The following is a 20,510-nucleotide window of genomic DNA, read 5'->3' as shown; positions in this document are numbered from 1 at the left end:
ATGTTCATTTGTGCTGGATATCAGATTCCAGTTATAAGTGATGTCATGTGGTATTTGTCTTTGTCTTTCTGACTCATTTCACTCAGTATGAGAGTCTCTAGTTCCATCCATGTTGCTGCAAATGGCATTATGTCATTCTTTTTTATGGCTGAGTAGTATTCCATTGTGTATATATACCACATCTTCCGAATCCAATCCTCTGTCGATGGACATTTGGGTTGTTTCCATGTCCTGGCTATTGTGAATAGTGCTGCAATGAACATGCGGGTGCATGTGTCTCTTTTAAGTAGAGTTTTGTCCGGATATATGCCCAAGAGTCTCATCCCAGCTTCTTATATCTAACTCCTTAGAGCGCTTCCCTCCATGCAGGGCACGAGCCTTCTGACTCAGGCTTCAAGTCTCTTTGCGCAGAGATGTATTCAGGGCTATAAGCACCACATCTGATTCTTCCTTGATGGTCTTTGATTTTTCTTCCAGGACTTGATCAAGTGGACCCAGCTCAAGCATCAAGGCCAGGGTGTGGTTTCAACTCAAAGTCCCTGGGAGAGGGGATGGCCTGTCACACGGGGTGGTCGGGGGTGGCAGGGGTTCCAAGGAGGGTGTAAGTCTGACTCGCCTGGGAACCTGGGGGCTGTGCCTCTACGTTCCAAAGCGATGGGACTATATCTGGCGGGGCTCACAAGCAGGTTACGGATCCAGACTTGTAATTAAGTGCAAGATTAATTCGATCTTGAGTTCAAGATCAAAAAGTTGAGACCAGAGGGTCTAGTGGACACCTGTGGGGGACACTGGTGCAGAGGGAGGGCCAGCCTTGGTGACATCTGACTGCACCCTCCCTCCCATGCCTTGAGGACGGCCAGCCTACCTGGTCCTGTGCTCTCCCCAACCCAGATCCAGACTTCTGGGTGGAGGCGCCTGTTTCAGCAGGGCCTCTGACCAGGCACCTGGTGCCTAAGTGGGACATCACAGCCCCTTCCTACTTCAACACGTGGGAGAATGGGGTCTCATCTTCTTTCCTGACACGAAGTGCTCTGGGGTTGGCTTGAGTCAGCCTGCGTCCCGCCCACCTCTCACTGCTCAGGACCCGAGGTCACTGAGAGCTCAGGTACGCAAAAATGGTTTCTGGAAACATGTGGCCCCTGAGCCACAAAAGCCAGAGCAGGGGAGGAAGAATTCCTCTCTCTCCCCTTCCCGTTCTGCCAAGAAGACAATTTTGCAGGCAGACGCTCCTCTCTGTTTATAAAGGTGGGGGGAGAACCCAAACAAATAAAAAGCAAGCTGCAGTCAGCATCACAGCCACGCAGAGCTCTGTGTGTCACTTGAACAAGTGTTCAGTGCTGTTTACAAAGAGGCCTATTAAGCCCCTTTGAACGCCAGCACGGGGCCTAGGGTCTGAGTCTCACACTGTGACTTGGCCATAAACAGCAGGGAGGTGGCAGGGCTGCACATGTGACATCTGGAAGCATCGTCCAGGCCATGGGAACACAGGCGGCTGCTCCCCACAGCAGACACATGCAGCCCAGAGCCTTCTGCAGCCTTCTGGAAGGCAGGGGCCCCGCTTGTCTGGACTGAAGGCCTTACTGCTGGGCTCCTGACTTCCCAGGAAGTCATCTGATACCAAAGGAAATGTCATCCATTTCTAGCAGTTTAAGAGGAGGCTCTCACCTTGGGAGCCAGGGAGGGGTGCCTAGGCCCTCGGCTGTCAAGGTGAATGACAAAGGGAGGTGCTTCTCAGACTGTCTGATACTCGTGGTTGAACCCTCATAATGCAGGGTGGCTTTCTTAGCTTGAGCTGCCAAAACAATACACCACAGAGCAGGTGGTTCAAACAACATAAATATATTCCCTTACAGCTCAGAGGTTGGAGGTCTGAGGTCAGGGGCCAGCATGGCTGAGTTCTGGTGAGGCCCCTCCACCTGCCTTGCAGGCAGCCACCTTCCGGCCGTGTCCTCACGCGGCAGGAAAAGGAGCCCACTCTCTAGTGTTTCTTCTCATAAGGACACTAATCTCATCACAAGGGCCCTAGATCATGACCTCATCTAAACCCGACTGCCCCCCAAACGCCCCACCGCCAAATACCATCACACTGGGGATTTAGGATTCAACCTTCCAACTTTGGGACGACACAAACACAGAGAGTCCGCAGCAGTCACAGCCTGAATTGCAGAATACAGCGGATGCATGTACGCAAAGCTGGATGACACAGCTTTGTCCAATCTTAGAGATGTTAAAAATCAGTCAGGTCCACCCTCCAAATATATACCGTTCAGGATCCATCAATTTTACTTTAATAAAACAGAAAAGAACTTTTCCATTAAAAACCAAGTCCATCACGTGATAGACATTTACCTTCCCTCCAGCCTGTCCTTAGAGGCGTTGCTACCCGGCCTTCGCTAGAACGGTTCCTGCCCCCAAGGCGGGTGTCCGAAGACTGAACTTCTCTAGCCAATTCTTCCTTTCCTGAGCTGAAATCAGCCCCTCCTAAAAGCTTTTATGCACGAATCAGGGCCCTAAAAACCACACTGGAGTCGTGTGTCGAAAGAGAGCCCTTCGAACCTGAATGAACTAGATTATCAAATCCCTCCCACACCGCCATGGCTCATGAGTACAGGTGAATAAACACACACACACACACACACACACACAGAGAGAGAAAGAGAGAGGGAGTAATACTTCGTGTATCCACACGTCCCATAGCTGGTAACCTCCCGTGTTCAGAACACATGATCAAACAACAAACTGGCACCACACTGCAGTCGTGCACTTGACTCCTAGAAGCGTGCTTCAGCATCTCCATCTGAAATGATTTAGTTTAGCTTTGGACTCACTTTTCATAAGCCTGGTTCTCTGGCTTCCTAGTCCATGAAAGATTAAAAGCAGCCACAAAGCTGCAAAGGAGGCCAGCTCCAATGAACGAGTAAAAATGTTCAGCTTGACTCCAATGGGAGGGAGAGGGAGAAACGGTCAGCGAGCCTTCCAGAAAGCAGAGCGTGGCAGCAGCCGAGGGTCATCCAGAGGGAAGGCCACCACCCCTACATGCCTCAGCATGTGCTGCCCAGGCCACTGGGATGACCCCGAGTCCCCAAGCCAAAGGAGGACCCACGGGAGAGTCTGCTTTTGTGTGTGACAAACAACTTGAAGAGCTTCCCACCCAGTGGGTGTGTCCGCCAACATCATGCTACCTAAGGGTTAGGATTTTACTAGCGAGCCAATTACCTAGCTGCACTTATTGTCTAGATAATTCCTTTCTGGTGAAAGAGCTCACCACACGGATGTTGCCTACCTGAGGTGTCACTGCGTGCTCTCTCGCCGGGCAGACTGCGGTTTTCAAGGGCACACGTTACTGATGATTACAATGCAGGGTGCGGTGAAGGGCACGCGGGGAGCCCTGCCCGGCTGACTGAGTCCCATGGTAACTGGAACGAAGCAAGACCGTGTTGCCTAATAGAGATGCTACCTGCTTTCACAGAGATAGGAACTGTTGAAATTAGCATAGTAACGTTTGATCCCAAACAAACAACATCCCTGGCTTGTGATAATTGCATCTTCATGACCCATATGCCTATTTCCTCATGAATATTTATATCCAATTCTAATTTGCACTAATCCTTTGCCTAGACAGCCTGACAATACTTGTGGTTTCACTCGCTCCACCACCGCAGTCTCCAAGCCCCCAAGCCAGCTGCCAAGAAGGCCAGGACCTTGGGCACAAGTGGCCCGGAAGGGACAATAACTCCTAGTTGTCTGGGCAGGTGCAGGAAGTACAGTCAATGCCAAAGAACGGTGCATCCAAGGTCATTCATCGTGGGGTCAGGAACACAGGATCACACCCAGGTGTGCACGTGCACATGCGCACACACACACACTTTCCAAAACAACACCCCTTGGAATCGCCTCCACCACTCAGCGTGTGTGAGCCCCAGGGGCAGAAGCACCAGCAAGAGTTAGGGGTCATTTGCTGCTCTGAGTGTATTACACAAGACTGTCTCTGGAGGATGGGGTGGCGGACACATCGGCGCCTCTTGGCCTGGTCTCATTCCTATTTTTTCAGCACATGTTACCTTCTGGCCTACTGTTTTAGTTACCGCTCACATTTATTATTTGCTGTCTGCCTGTTCCCTAGAATGGGACATGCACGGGGGCCCTGCACTTGCTGTTTTGGATCTGCTGTCTCAGCACCCAGGGCACGCCCCGACACAGAGCAGGGGCTCAGTGACAATTAGTGCAGTGAGTGATAAATGACTGGGTGGCCGATCCTGCAGCATGAAAGAGCGATGGATGGCAGCCCTGGCAAGCTCTTGGTGCACGTGCCACCTGCAGTTTCTCCTGGGACCATCATGCATTCATCACAGCCCTGCATCCCAGGAAGTCCAACACAGCCTCGGAATCATTCTCAACCCAAGATTTCAGGAAGCCACGACCATAAACTCCTCTTTAACACAGAGCATGGGTTCTGGTCCCATTTCTGGTCTCAGCTATTCTCATTGAAGGCTGCGGGTTCTGTCTGCTTGTGTTTTCGTCCCTAGTGGATCCACGGGTGAGGGGTGATATCTTCTGACCTGGGGCAGGTACAGATAAATGGATGCATCCCTGGATCGGGGGCTTAGCTTCATCTCAACCAGCTTGGGCACTTTTTGAAAAGCCGCTGCGCTCCCAGCGCTCCCTCCAGCCTCTCTCTCCCGTGCCATCCCCCGGGATCTCCCCATCTTGCAGGAAAGGAACGACACCTCCTTTCAGAGTCTCAGTCAAGCAGTGACTCGCTCAAGGCCACCCACTCAGCAAGATGCAGACTTGAGATCCGAATGCAGGCCTCTCGGTGGCTGTGATTTACAGATAAGGAAACAGACAAAAAGAGCCAAGATTTGCCAAAAGTCACACTTTAGAGCTTTATGAACCACTGAACTACGCATTCCTCTAAGCGAGGGGCAGCCCCTGAGTCTTCAGCGCCTCCCCACCAGCCAGCCCTAGGCTGGACAGGAGCAGGTGAGTGAAAGAAAGTGAGGACCCAAAGCCTAAAGTGACTGGACAGCCTGACCCGAAAGGGAAAGTCGAATATAATCAAAGTTCCCAAACCGAGTGACCCTGAGAAATCAGCCACGGGTTTCAGCAGGAGGACAAGCCATGCTTGCCCCGGTCCCAGGTGAAGCCAACACCCCGTGTCCTCCTGACCAGGAAAGGGGCACAAGCCCCCACTGGAGACCACCGCTCCCCCAACCCAGCTGTCACTACACGGCCCTCCTGCTCCCGCTCTACTTCCTGGTTGGTTTGACCCCTTTTGCAAAAGAGATGGGAGGCTCCCTCCTCGGGCTCTGTCCAGTCCTGCCCCAGATTCAAGTACTATCTGTTCTAGGAGCTCAGCAAACGTGGAGGAACAAGTAAGTGGGTAAATAAGTGAATCATCGGGGACTTCGATGGTCTGAGTCCACATTTTCAAACCCCTGGACAATTTTGTTATACACATATTCACTCATCAAACACTTATTAAGCACCTACTGTACAAGGGGCACAGCACCAGGCTCAGCGCCAGGCTCTGCGATTAGTGGGGAGCAAATAATTGCAGTTTTCCAACAGGACCTGGACCTTCAGCTCCTCTTCTCTCTATTTTAACCATTTTGCACTTTCTCACATGGAAGCTCCCAGGCTAGGAGGGGTCGAATTGGAGCTGCAGCTGCCGGCCTACACCACAGCCACAGCCACGCCAGATCTAAACCACGTCTGTGACTTACACCACAGCTCACGGGAACACTGGATCCTTAACCCACTGAACGAGGCCAGGGATCGAACCCACGTCCTTATGGACACTAGTCGGATTCTTCACCGGATGAGCTACAACGTGAATGTCGGTCCATTCTGCACTTATTTCCAAGTTTACGCTCTGTAGCTGGTTTGGATCTCAACCCTCTAAACTCAAACCTCCAGCGTCTCCCACTGCCTATTGCAAAAGGATCAAATTCCTGACGCTGACATTCAAGACTTTCTGAGATTCAGCTGGAACCTCTGCTCCCAGCCTCTTCTGCTCCTCAGGCCTGCTTTTCCTCCATGACACACGAGCCAGAGAGGTCCTTCTCATCTGCACCTGTCAGCGATGCTGTGTGACAAATGCCCACAAGGCTCTGTGGCTGAAAGCAACAATGTCCTTTTCACTATGGGTCAGCTGGGGCGAGGGGGTGGCTGATCTGGGTTGAAGTCAAGCCGTGTGTCCAGCTGGGTGTGGCTCTTCGTTGCAGGCTAGGTTCGGGTCCTCTGTGTGCATTCTGGGATGCAGGCCGAGGGGCTGGCAGCCACACGGGAGAATCTCTTCTCAGGGTGGAGGCGGGCACATGGAGAGCCAGCCGCCTAAACAAGCGCCCAAGGCGCTTTCTGTAAGGCTTCAGGTCTGCTAGCGTCTCCTTGGTCAGGTCACATGACAGAGCCCAAAGTCAAGAGCCAGGAAGTACACTCCGCCCATCGTGAAGCCAAGGCAAGGCCCGTGGCCAAACCCTGCAGCCCTGGAGGCTGGGGGTGACTACTTTGAACAATGATCTGAGCTCACACACCATCTCTGCCTCATGAAATTGGGACGTGTGGTAAAAGAAATCAGGCTTCGGAAACAGGAGGCCTGCGTTTGTATCGTGGCTACGCTGCCTACGTCCTGAAACCGCCCCCTGCCATGTGCCCCCAGGAGACCTCACTCATCAAGGCACACGCCCTGAGTCCCTACGCTGTGCAAGCGTTTCACCCAGACCCTGGGCCAGACTGGGGGGAGAGAGGTCCGCCCCTGCTCTCCCGGTGGTAGGAAGTGGAGAGAAACAACCTTGAAATACATGGGAAAACTGCTGGAAGCTGGCCGGCCTTGGGGGCAGTTACCAGGGGGGAAAGCCCTGCCTCAAACACCACGTCTTCTGCGATGCCCAGGCTGGGAAGCCTCTAGCGGACGTGCTCGCCCATCAGTCTGAATCCCTGAAGCAACGAACCACCGTGGGGCTGGAGACTCATCCAATCCAAAGAAGGCGCTGAGGTCCGCCGTGTGCCAGGTAGGCCAGCGCAGCCCCAGCTCCCTGCCCCCAACACAGACACCACCTCCTCGGTGGGAAACAGGTGCCTTCTTAAGTCCCCACAGCACCAGCGCAGGACCAGGCCCACGATCGGGTGCTGCCGACCCAGACTCCAGAACCTCCTCAATCGCGTTTCTCACGCTTTCCTAGAAACGGCCTCCAAGAGGGAGATTTCCACCAAAGCCTTCCCACTCACCCAGAAAGAAAAATGCAGTTAATCAAAGCAATCTGGACCTCTCTTTCCATTCCCGCCACCCCTCCACCCCACCCCACAGCCAAACTCCCGAAGCGATTAAATGTTATAATAAGGATTTGGCATATTTACCTTGTCAAAGATTGCGCTTTTGTGGTATCTCATGGAAGACAAACAGATTAAAGAGCCAACGGTGAGATGGACTCTGAGCAGAGACCAGCGAGGAAAGAAAACACCAAAACCTCAAGATAAAAAAGCCCCTCTTGGTCTCAGTCAATAACCTTTAATCACACACAGACGGGGCCAAGCATGTAACGAGCGCTGCCTTTCCGGCAAAAATAACACTAATTAAGTTGTTATAAAAAGTGTTGCTATTATTAGCAGTATCATTATTATTGTAAAAAATGAGATACTGGCTAGAAAGTTGAAGGTCTTTCTTCAGGATCTGGCTCCTTCCAGTTTTCTAGATCACGGGTCCCCATGGCCTGTAGGACACAGTGGACGTGTCCACCCTCGCGGGAGACGTCCTTCAGGCAGTGGCATCAACCTGCTTGCCCATCACACATCCATCCAGCAAAGAGTTTTTATTTAGCACCTCTTCTGACCCCGTGCTGGTAGGTGGGCCATGATTTTACCTCTCCAACCCTTTTTAAATCCAATTCCCTAAAAGGAACCTGGCCCAATCTCCTCCATGCCCTTCCAATGTACCGCTGATGCCACCTCCTCCAGGGAGCCCTCCCTGATACCCCCAGGCATCCCTGGAGACTTGGGCTTTCTCCCCTAGACATGGACGGCAGGGCACTTTTGGCCGGATATGCCACCTACACTCAGTCCCTTTGCTGAGTTCACGTCTTCTGCTCCCACGGAGGCAGGGACCACGGCTCATGCCTAAGACCACACCAGAGAGTAACTGGTGTTGAATCAACACTTGTTGACTGATTTGACAGCGAACATAATTCAATACAAACCAACACATGCTGACTTAGTGGTGGCTGGGATGGGAAAACATAACTTCCTCTGGGCTGGGCACAGGGAGAGGCAGGAAGGCGTCCGGCTCAGTGCCTGGCCCTTGCCCAGCAGGGCGCGGCGGGCCCCTCAGTAACCGATCCGCCCTTCCCATCCGATTGCCTGCCCTTTGTCCTCACACCTCAATAGCGTGGACTGCCGAGGAGCCAGGCAGCGACCGAATCAGCAAACAGGACACTGTCCTGATCCCTCCAGGTGGGTGGTGTGAGCCTAGGGTGCCGCTAACAGCAGTGCCAACCAGAGGGAGTCTGGGAGAGCTGCTCTGGGCACCCAAGTGTTTATACGTTTACCTCCTTAGCGTGCTCCTCCCCAGCCTCCCCTCATTTCAGCTACTGGCACCAGCAGGGACCCGAACATGCAGGTGTGCGCCAGCCTCCTGGTCTCTGCTCAAGCGGCTCAGTAGATCACTGTCAGCGCCACCTCCACCTCCGAAACGGAGCCAAGCCCCCCTCCACCTGCTCCCCCAGGTCCAAGCCACTGCCTCCCCAGCTGGATTATTCCAACTGCATCCGCGCTCCTCCACCCTCACCCCCCGGAGAGCTCATTCTGCACACCACGCCCGAAGCCATCCTTCATATATAAAAGCAAATCAGACCTCCCCTGCTTCGAGCCAATGGCCTCCACGGTTGGAATAAAATCCAAAGGCCTTCCTATGACCTGTAGGCCTCGCTGGATCTCACCCCACCTCCTCTCTGCTCCATCTCCTGACACCGTCAGGGACACGCAGGCCTCTGGTCACGACCGCCTTTCTGCTCCTTGAACAGGCCTCAGGGCCTTGGCATCTGCTGCGTCTTCTGCCCAGAGCCCGCTTTCCCAGGCACTCATGGCTGCCTCCTCCTCACCCCTCTCGACGCAGCTCAAAAGATGCCTTCTCCCGAAAACCCAAGGACTCGAGCAGCTGTTCCTCCTCCCGGCTACCCCTTAGCTCCCAGGCCCTTCTCTGCCCACTGGCTTTTTTACTTTATACCCCTTATTATGCTCTAAAATCATTTATTTATTCACTGGTAAACCCTCACTCAAATGAAAGTTCCATGTAGGAAAAGAATCCTTTCCGTCTTGAAGTTCACAGCTATACTGCCAGCATCTGTACCAGTGCCCAACTCCGAGCGAGCAGTCCAAACACACGGGTGGAAGGGGAGCCACGCTCCCCACGCCTTAGGTCTGGGCTGCTCACGGGGACGTCTCTCCAAAGGGTATATGGTACAGAAACACGGCAGAAAGGAGAAATTTTTGGTGGCGAAACCTGGCAAACGGTGCCTCAGCCAAGAGGCCAAGGTGACGGGCACCTGTGACAGGTCAGGACTAGTAAATGCCCTGATAAGAAATGAGAAATGTGGCCCTTCTCCCTGGCCTTCCTCCCCCAAATGCTTAACCCCAGTCTAATCATAAGAAAAACACCAAAACGAATCCCAACTGCGGGACAACCATCTGAGGAGGACTCAAGGCCAAGCTCAAAAAGAAGGACAATCTGAGAAACTGTCACAGCCAAAAGGAATGAAAGGAGAGATGACAGGCAAATGCCACTGGGAACCTGGGAGGGAAAAAGGACATCAGGGGGCAACTGAAAATCCGAACAAAGGATGGACTTCAGCTAATGGCGTGTTGATACTGGTGTGTTCACGGTGCGAAAGGTACTGGACTTAAGAGACAGGTCAACAGCAGGGACCCAGGGAAGGCCCTGTACGAGTGTCTCAATAATGCTGCAAAGCAGAAACGGCCCACGAAGTTAAACACTTCTTTTAAAGCCACATCTGTGAGGTGAGTGACTGTACAGCAGGAGATGCCGCACGGATACCCTGGTGTCTTTCTGTAAGAATTCGCTGAGCCGGGGCTCCGGTACGATGCCGGGGAAGAGAACAAGTTCGGAGTCTGTTAAGCTGCTCTGTTTGCAGCATCGGTGTGCTAACAGCATCCGTGCAAACACTGCAAAGGCAGACTCGGCCCCTCTCCTAACGGGACTTCTCGTGGTTCAAAATGAGGAGAGTCTGGGTCAGTGACAAAATGCACGAATCCTGCCCTCTTTGAAGATGCATCACATCTTTCCAGGGCTCTCCAGTCTCCCGTAGCCGCAAGCACTGTTTAGGTCCTACTGGGCACTCAAGCCCAAGTTCAGCTTAAGAGCCAGATCCTGTCCTAGATACGAGTTCGAGTCCCAACACAGTGAAGCTGGACCCCTCTCTTCCAAGGGGTCAAACGGGACACACAGACTACAAATGGCACCGCTGTTCAGAGAAGACAGATCTTTGGAACTAAGGCAATCAAGAAAGCCTTCCTGCAGGAAGGGCCAGGCTGGAACTGGAAGAGGAACCAAGATTCAGAGAGATGAAGAGAAGGCAAGGCTCACAGAACAAGCAGAGCCAGGGTGTCTGGACCCAGCTGCAGAGAGCTGTCTGAATAGTTTCGGGGTCCTGGGGGCAGCAGGGAGCATAAAAGAGGAAGTTGGTATGCTGAGCTGAGGCTGGACCAGGAACAGCCTGGACACCCTCCCAGACTCTTAAGGCTCGGCATCAGCATCTCCTCCATGAAGCCTCCCCCTCGCACCCTGGCCACAAGTGAGCGCTCCCTCCTCAGCACTTCACCGCCCCCGCCCCCCTGTCTGGCTCACACCAGCCTTATTTTTCCTTGCCACTTGCTGCCTGGGTTCCTGCCCCATCTCTCCTACCTACCTGCAGGCCTCCCGGGGGGCAAGATCCTTCTCTGCCCCCTCTCAGCCTGCTCTAGAGGCCCTGCACCCAGGAATGGCTTAAAAAAGCATCTAGAAAATGAATAAAAGGGAGGGAATGAATGAGTGGATCACAGACTAGGAAGCCAGGACTTTACCCCTCACACATTAGGGAGGCTACAAGGTTTGCAGAAAAATATACAATCAAAACAATATTTCCCTGGAGTTCCCGTCATGGCTCACTGGTTAACGAATCCGACTAGGAACCATGAGGTTGCAGGTTTGATCCCTAGCCTCGCTCAGCGGGTTAAGGGCTCAGTGGGTTGAGGATCCGGCGTTGCCGTGAGCTGTGGTGTAGGTCGCAGATGCGGCTCGGATCCTGCGTTGCTGTGGCTCTGGCGCAGGCCGGCGGCTACAGCTCGACCCCTAGCCTGGGAACCTCCGGCCCTAGAAACGGCAAAAAGGCAAAAAACCCAAAACCAAACAAACAAAAGGCATTTCCTCTACCATCTCACCACCCCTTCCTCTGCCTTCTTTCCCTCTACGCTTCCCGTCCTGACTTGTTTCTCATCTGTCACCTCTCAGTCACTCCATAAACATGAGCTGGGTGCTGAGGACAGGCCAGGCACGTTGTAGGTGCTGAGGATACAGATAACACAGACGTGGAGCTGACACTCTAGTGAGTCAGTCAAGGACAACAAACAAAACAAGTCAAACAGACTATATGCCAACGGGTGAGGCGGGGAAGAAAGACAGGAAGTTCAAGGGGGCCATCTGCCATCTTCAACAGTGTCACAGGGAGACCACCTCTGAGCAAAGACCTGGGGGAGGGAGGGCTTTTTCTTTCGTGTCCAGGAGCGCGGGCCGGGGCCCCCTTGCAGTACCGAGTTCGGAGTCGGAGCAGAAGGATGAGCACGTTGGGAAGGTTAAGTCATTGTTTTCATTAAACTGCTTATTGTGAGATAATTGCAGATTTTCATGCAGTTGTAAGAAAGAGTACCCTTCACCCAGCTTTCCCAATGGTGACATCTCACATAAGGAGAGTTTCAATGTCAAAACCAGGAAAGTGAAATTGACACAAGCCACTGATGTGGCTCGGACGCAGCCACTTTTGCATGTCCCCGCCTGTGTGTGTGTCTGCATGGTATACGCAGTATATTTAGCTGTGTGCCATTTTCAGGCTCAATCGCTTTCTAACACACTAATTCGGAGGCCACGTGAAGAGTGCAGAGTTGAAGGAAAGCGGGTGGAGCAGGCTGGACAGTTCCACACCCAGCAGCTCCATTTAATCCTCGCAGCCCTGTAAGCGGGTGGGTGCTCTTATCCCCATTTAAGCGAAGCCGGAAACTGAGGCTCAGAAAAGGAACTCGTCGCACAGGAAGCCCCAACCCATGGCTGTCTGGTTCCTTCCCTCAGACACTTTCCTAGACACAAGAATGGCCTGAATTTAAAAAATAATAATTAAAATTAAAATAAGAAAAAAAAAAAAAAAAAAACAGAGGAAGCAGAGACCCAGAGGAAGGCCAGGCTCCAGGAGGCAATGGGAGGCAGAGGACACCAGGAGACACAGGAGGGTCCACGAGGACGTCCCTGGGCTTCCAAGCGAGGGAGGACAGAAGGACCATTCACGACAAAGGGAGGAGAGCGGGGTGTCCCGGCTCAGCCGGACCTGATGCGTCACCTTGGCCAAGTCGACATATGTCTCTGGGTTTCGTGTCCCTCAACGGGACAAGGGTGAGAACCGCCACCCGACCCCTTTGCTGGAAGGCCAAAGAGAGGTGAAAAGGGAGCCCTTTGCAAAGCCAGACTGCCAGACCGACTGCCAAAGCCAGGACGAGGGCGACCCACCCCACCGGCCCCCACCGCCTGCGGTCTCCCCGCTAGAAGGACCGGCTGGCTTTCCCAAAGATGAAATGCCGAGAATTTAGGTCAGCTCGCGGAGAGAGTCTCACTGTGTTTGCAAGAGACAGAGAGCGTGTGTTCCTATTAAATGCCTCTGAATCCGGGCGACGAGGAGAGACCCGGGCTGTTTGCGACTTGGGAGACTCGCTTTGCTCACACGCAAGTCAGCTCGGGTGCCCTCAGAGCTGACGCCACCTCACCCCGCCACCCCTGACGACCCCTCGCTTCCCCAGTGCCCACACATGGTTTGAATTTATATCTGTGTTAGCAGCTTTCATTTATATCGTGTGAGGATCAGGGAATGACCAGCAAACAGAAGCTCCGATCCGCGTCCTGGAGAAAAGACAGAAGCGTGAGGAAGGGGGCTGGGGAGAGGGCTGGGAAGATGCCTCCATCCCCGGAAAAGAAAGGCTCAGCGGGAAAGCACGGCCCGCCTGGGGCGGCCGGAGTCCAGGGCTGAGAAGGGGCTCAGGCGGAGCAAAGCCACCAAAGCCGAACACCTGGGTGCCACTGCGGGACACGGGGGTGGCTGCCTGGATGTTTGACCTCCCGGAAGCAAACATCTGGAAATGTGGGAACAAAGCGGGAGCGGTCGGGGACCCTCCGTTTTCCACCCGGACACTCAGGCAATGATGCGTAGACAGAGCCGGTCCTCTTCCGGCGACCCACAGCGCTCGTGGGTGTGTGTGCCTGCAGCCAGGCCCGAGGCCAGCCCGGCCAGCTCATCAGATGAGGTCCCTGCCCTCAAAGAGCTTCCTTCTATGGAGGAGACACACATACACGCACGAAAGACAGACCACACATTAAAAAACGGCCTTTTCCAGGGACGTCGGAGCAGCTTAGGAAGCCGCCTGTGGGTTGCCAAGCACTCTTACAACCGTCATGGGGGCTCCTTTCACCAGACGCCTCACCCAGGGCGCTCCGATTTATGGACCATTTACAAACCACGGATCCTGCCACCCCGATTCCTCTTGGGAAGCACTCGGGAGCCACTTGCCTCAGCCCACTTCCACATTCAGGTGGGAGCCTCCCACATCTGCCATCAAACAGGGCACGCGGAAAGCAGGGCCATGTTATCCTACAGTCGCTATTTCAGAAATCATGACCAGGCCTCAGGCTCACTCACCAAAGGCTGATCTTTAACTCGGAGCCGCATTCAGACGCGCGATGATTTTTATGATCCAGTTTCTAGGAGAAAACGCCCCCATGTTCCTGTGTCAGAAGCTGAGAGTCCTTCTCCCCTGGCCCAGCAGTGACAGCATCCTGGGTCTCCCCAGGGGAAAGACCCTCCCAGGCAGCTCCTTCCTCAAGCCAAGGCGCTGGAGAATTTCCCAGCAAGCCTGCGTGAGATGCTCCAGCTTTGCCAAATGAACGAGTTGCAGGACACAGGAGGGGGGGCAGTGGTCCCTCAGCACACCCAGGATCGTGCCCAAACTTCTGCACAGGGCTTACGAGCCCCCCACCACGTGGCCGTGATCCTCTGTGGCCAGTGCCCTGGTCTCTTCTTCCAGCAAGCACTGTCCATGCGTAAGCAGGGTTCGGAGAAAGGACGGCCCCTCAGCCTGAACCAGTCCCATCATCAGCCCCCACCACATACCTCGTGCATCCTCCCGAACCCACGGAACACCCATTTGCCCTTCAGTCTTGAGCTCAGGTGGCGTTATACCGCCGAGTACAGCATGAGAATGGGTATGAGTACCTGGCCCAGCCAGATACTTATAAGGAGAGGAGGTCTGTCTATTGCATAGAACAAGCATCCTCACCAGCAAAGAGGATGCCAGGATCAGCAAGGATGCCGTCTTCTGCATCTCGGTAGCATCTGTCTGGCCTCCCGAGGACCTGACTGAGTGCCTGCAAAGCCCCAACGGCTTTGAGGTGGGTCTCAGGGTCAGTGCTCAACCCCAGCTGGCAGGTACAAGAGGCTGCTCCGTCCAGCAGGGGCTCCTCAGGCCTCGGGGGTGGGGCGGGCCCTCCGTCACACTTTCCCACCCCTGGCACCTGCCTCGGAGAACTACGCCAAGAAGCGATGCAGCCGTGTAGACTGATGCAGCTGCAAATTCATTGCCTCTGCTTCCATTGGGCCCTCGGCCTGCCCTGCCATTCCTCCGCCTGCCAAGGGGAGCTTCTGCTCGCGATCCCTCCCTCGCACCCCTCCTCAGCCTAGGTCGTTCACTCCTTCCTGAAGGGGCAGCCGTCCTCAGGAGGGAACATCAGAAGTCTACGAAGAAGAGCCCGAGCCCATCCCATGGGCCCCCAATCCCCCGTCAGATCTCAGCCCCTTTTCATAGACAGAGCACAGGCTCTGCAGCCAGACGTCCTGGGTGTGAAGTCTAGCTCCTCGCCTCCCCGGCTATGTGACCTCAGGTAAGCGAAATAACCTCTCTGTGCCTCGGTTTCCCCACCTGTAAAACGGGGTTGAATAATAACGTGTACCCGAGCGACTGTGGTGAGGATTCAGCGGGGCAATACATGGAAGTGACCCAAGCCCATTCCTGTCACTCTGCCTTGAAGCGCCTCTCTGGGGGGGGGGGTCTCCCCCACCCCTCCCTTCCTCACCAGCCCCAGGTTCATGACCTGGAACTAACCGGGGGCAGTCAGGTCCCAGGAGTGCTTGGCAAACAAATGAAGGAAGGAAGGGGGAACAGTTTCATAACAACTAATCCAATTCACTGAGTGCATACCCGGGATTTCTCTTTGGGAAAAAGAGAAGAGGGGAAAAACACTGGCCTCCCGAGTACCACGAAGAACAGCGCACTGAAGGGCTAATAAAGTCCTTCGCAGGCTTCGCCCCCGACCCTCCCCATCGCTCTGAGTCACTGCCATTAACACCCACCCGTGCCGCAGAGGAAAAGGACTCTCAGAGAGGGCATCGCCCCAGGTCCCGCACGGGTCTAACCCGTGGCAGGGCCGGGCGTCAAGGCGGGGTCTCCAGCCCAAACTTTTCTCTCCCTCCTTTTGCTGTGTCCCCACTGCAGGCAGCAGTGGGAGATCACAGAGAAGCCGAGCTACAATGAGGGTGGCCAGATGGTCAGAAAAAAATGACCACGCTCCGGCGTGTCAAGCCACCCGGTTTCAATCAGGCTGAGCACCCGCCCCGCTCTGTGCGACGCTCAGCGCGTGAGGGACTAAAGGATCCAGAACCATCTTCTCTCTGGAACAGGCTTCACCTCAAGACACAGAGAGTGTGAAAATGGGCCAATAACAATAATTAAAATGACCGTGACTTAAACCACCACAATTAACATTCATTACCTCTGAGCGTGTGCCAGGCACTCAGCAACGCGGTTTGCGGGCATGACCGCGTTTCCTCCTCGCGACACGCCAGGAGGCAGGCATCCTTGCGAGCCCCAGTTTCTCAGACGTGGAAACAGACCCTCGATCAGCCAGCCAAAGTGGTGGAGCTGGAATTCCACCTCCAATCCCGTCGTTCTCTTAAGGTACCAAAGATCTAAGTAGAAATCCTGGCTTCATCCTTTTGCACAACGTACTTAGCCTCAATTTCCTTAAAATGGGGGCAATAATGCTTACCTATCAGGGTTGCTTTAGGCATTTGGTGTGATAAGCCCAAGGCCTAGCACAGAACAGGCACTAAACAACAACAGCTGTCTTGGGAGCGGGCGAGGAGAAGGAGCGAGAATAGTCAGCGGAGGGAAGGTGGAAAGACTCCTCTCTGCAAACCGCCTGCATTTCCCGTCCCGCACTTCTGCCTAAGAGTCTCCTTCGCTCCTGGCCCAGTCTCGTCTCCAGGGGCTCTGGTCCTGTTCAGCCTGCAAGGTCTCCACCAAGAATCCTGCCTTCCTTTCCCACTACCCTCTACACAAAACTACACCACCAATGGAAGCAGAGTAATATAAAATCACCTGCAAGACCACCAGCGGGCCTTGGTGTGGGGGCGCTGCAGTGCTGGCCCAACTAAACACTCAGTCAAGGTCAAGCACGGCGATGTCATTATCACCCCTGAGGTCCTAGAGTGATTCAGTTCACCCATCCGCAGCCAATCCACAGCTCTTCAAGCTGCATCTCAGCCCCGAGAGAGGGAGCTCAAAAAGATCCAGGCATCCAATACACACCAGGGCCACCTAGCTGGAGTCCCAACAGGGAACAAGGCCTGGGAGGGCAGGAAATGGGTCTGGCCCCCTTCTAGGTGTCCTCCTGGGGGGTGGGGCTGGGAGGAAAAGGCTGTAGACACTGCAAACCGTGATGCAAATGGTTGGAATCCTCACCCACCGTCAATTAGGCTTTTGTCTCTCCTCAAACTCAAGGCCTGGCATTGAAAGGGAAACCGCGTGGATCTGGGCTAAAGAGGAGCAGATTTCCCAAAGGCCGTCTCTGCCCGCATCTTCCCTTCTAAAACGGGTGTTCCAGTGGGAGTTGAAGGACGGATGGCCTAGAAGGCACACTAAAGTCGCAGGAGATAAAAGCGGTCAGGAGACTTTACGGATAACCGGATAACCATCGCAGGGAGAAAGCAGGTAAGCCTTCAAACAGAAGAAAAGGAAACGGGAAAGGCCTGGCCTTTTATCTTTGCACTTTGGCCTCCTTGGGCAGGGCCGCGGGACAGGGGTGTGGCTCGCCCGGAGGCGCCAGCCCGCTCCTCCTGTCGCTCTGGTGGCTCCTGTCGCCTGGGCAGTCCCTGCCCCCGCCTGGCCAGGAGTGGGCGGGGCTGCTCTTCTCCGACACGTGCACTTTCGCTCACAGAATCCCCTCCTGAGAGGCGGCTGCAGGGCCAAGCAGCCCCAGCAAAGCCAGCTGGAGGTGGGCAGGGCTGGGAAGTGAGTGCTCCCACAACACACGCCGCCCCTGCCCTGGCCACCCGTCTCCCGGCCCTTGAAGGCATAGCTCCTTCCCCTCTCCATCCCGGAGGCAAGCCCCCTGGGCGCCGTTCTTGCTCACTTTTCTATCTCCAGCACAGACCCCAGTGCCCAGCACACAGTGGGAACTAAGAAACATTTCTTCAAAAATTATCCGCTGATGCTGTTGTGATAAGTATGGGTGGTGTGTTTGTCTGGCACTTTACACTGATCAGTGAAGCCTCACGATAATCAGATGAACTGGACAGATAGGAACCTGAGGCAGCAGGAAGGTTAGGGAACTAGCCCCAGGCGACCTGCCCTCCCAAGGAGCAATGATGCTGGGCCCTGAAGGAACTCTGGCCTGACCTGGGCCCTGCTGCTGGGAGGTGTCCTGGGGGGCTTCTGAGCCGAGTCTGCGCTGTGCTATGTGAATAAAGACTAAGTCTTGGTTCTGAAGGTTGAATCAGACCAGGGTGTTCCTTTGAATGGGGGGGGGGGGCTTTATGCAGAGAACACAGGTGCACAAGGGAAGAGCCAATGAGAACTAAGCTCAAATGCCTTCCCTGCTCTTGCCAACCCGATGGGGAGAAGCGGGAGAACCCAAGACGAAAGGATGACGGGACTCGGCACTGCGGCGGAGGCGGGGCTGGTACCGGCCCGAAAGCCCGCAGGTTCCCCCAAGGAAACTGAAGCCGCCTTGCCTAGTCAGGGGAGGAGCACAGGCTGGCACGGGTGCCCCCGGAGCGACTACACGGGGCCCAGAGCTCCGGGACATCACCCAGAGATGGTCCAGGGCTCTGACTCGTCTGGGCCCAGTCTGATGACCTTCTGGCTTCGCTCACGGGTCCCCGAGCACTCAGGGTGGCCCCCAACAACCCACCCACTGTTACGGTCTGAATGTGCCGCTCCATCCACGTGTTGAAGCCCTCGCCTCCGCTAGGAGAGCGTTTGGAAATGGTAACTTTATGAGGTAGTTAGGTTTAGAGGAGGTAGGAAGGCGGGGTCCTCATGACGGGAGTAGTGCCGCGTCACCGCCACCGCCACCGCCACCGCCACCGCATGGCCAGCTCTTCTCTCAATCTCTATATCATGTTATGTCAATTAAGCCTCCATAAAAAAAAAAATTGAAAAAGAAAAGAAAGCTCAAAGCCAATCACGTCATGCCACCTAAACTCAAACTGCCCGATCAGTTCTGATCACGTGGTATCAGCCCAGAGGGGACATTCCAGTCTGGTGACCATGGACGAAAGTCTGGTTATAAAGGGTCATTGGCTTGAAGAGTCCAGGCTTGTGAAATGACGGCGCTCAGGAACCTTGACCGCCTCAGGGGAGTAAGAGGTGGGCAGACAGTGAAAACTGGGAAGGGCTTCCGGGTAGAGGGAACAGTATAAGCAAAGGCGTGGAGGCCTGACCGAGGGCCGAGGACCCTGTGTGAGAGGGAAGAGAAAACTCGAAGCGCTCAGCCGTATTGGCGCCCCAAACACAGTGGCGAATAATGGGTACAATTAAGCATTTTAAAATGAAAATAAGGTGGGAGGGTGGGTGGGGTGACTCCGGAGAGGCTCCCATGAACTCTGGGTAGAAAAAGAGGAGGAAAGAAAGAGGCTTTTGCAAGGAACAGATGAAGAAGAAAACCAACAAAGTGTTTCAGGACAGAGAGAGAGAGAGAGACCCAGCGGTGACGCGGAGATGTCACAATATCCTCAGCCCACGGGCCAGAGACAGCACTGAACGGCCTCCGTGTCTCAGGTGGGAACTGGGGGGCTTTCTGTGAATACAGAGGCCAAGAGGCAGCCCCCTGTTAGCATCCAGAGCCCCCAACACCCCAACCGCGGGGTACACCACAAAGCCCCAGCTTCGGAACTCAGACACACCCAGTCCCATTTTTATAATCAACTGTGAGCGTATTCGGAGTTAGGTTTAAAGCCGGGTCAATTAGGAAAGAAAAGACGGCCGCGGTAATAATTATACCAGAAAGGAAAAGAAACCAAGTGGAAAGCATATCACATAAAACGCCACACAAAATTCCACAGAGGGGGGGAAGAACAGACGTGGCGGGGTCATCAAGGAAAGCCTTGCACCAAGTCTTCCCAAGCAGGGTCGAGGTAGGCGCATTCTGGGAAGACTTCCTGGTGGAGGTAGGCTCGCACGGAGGTGAGCCTTAGATGTCTCACAGGTCTCAGGAGGAGAAGGAAAAGGGAGGAAATTCCTGCAGAGGGAGGGGGCCCGGTGCAGGCCACGGCATTTCCAAGTTTGGGGCCACGTTTTGTGCTCCAGCGGATACTCTGCGCGGACTGAAAAGCCTGCGCATCCTGGAGAAGCTGCTCGGCCAGACGGCTTGGCAGTCGCTGAGCAGAGCTGAAGCCTGGGCCACCGGCTGCCTGCGGATGAAGTGGGTGGACAGAGAGCCAGGGATGGGAGATAAAAGGGAGGGAAGTGGATCATACGTAGAAGCAAACGCGAGGGGGAAAGCACGCGGCAGCCCGGCTGGCAGGCTGCAGGCTCGTCCCATTCTTCAGTTTCCTCCCCTGGAAAGCTGCATTACCAGGCGACCTCTTGCTGGCTTTGAGAGATGTCCAAATGGGAACTATTAACAAAGGCACGCTCCCCTTTTTATCTTCGTCACAAAGTGCTTTGCCGTGCAGGCTTTTCTCTCTCTTGGCCTGGGATCCGATCAGCTGCCGGGGAGCTGCGGGGAGGAGACCACTGCGATTGCGGATGGGACTTCCTGGAATTCCTGAGTACTGGTCCCTTCCAGCGCTAATATGCTAGAAATCTGTGTGTATGAGCTGAAAAGTCTTCAAAGCTAAGGGGCTAGGATTTCACGACGTGAAGATTCTTCAAGTCCAAAAATGCCTCTGAGCCTACTATTCTAAGAATTCACCATTCTTAGATTCCCT

General features: G+C 54.5%; 1 protein-coding gene across 1 annotated transcript in view; it reads right to left on the bottom strand.

Moving 5' to 3' along the window:
* TRABD2B (TraB domain containing 2B) overlaps positions 1–20,510 on the bottom strand; it is a 212,752-nt gene that overhangs the window by 183,368 nt on the left and 8,874 nt on the right. The gene's annotated exons all lie outside the window — the stretch shown is intronic.

Source organism: Sus scrofa, chromosome 6 (genome assembly GCF_000003025.6).
Source record: "Sus scrofa isolate TJ Tabasco breed Duroc chromosome 6, Sscrofa11.1, whole genome shotgun sequence".
NCBI lineage: Eukaryota > Metazoa > Chordata > Mammalia > Artiodactyla > Suidae > Sus > Sus scrofa.
The sequence above is the reverse complement of the archived record's forward strand: the minus strand, read 5'-3'. Positions and strand labels throughout refer to the sequence as shown.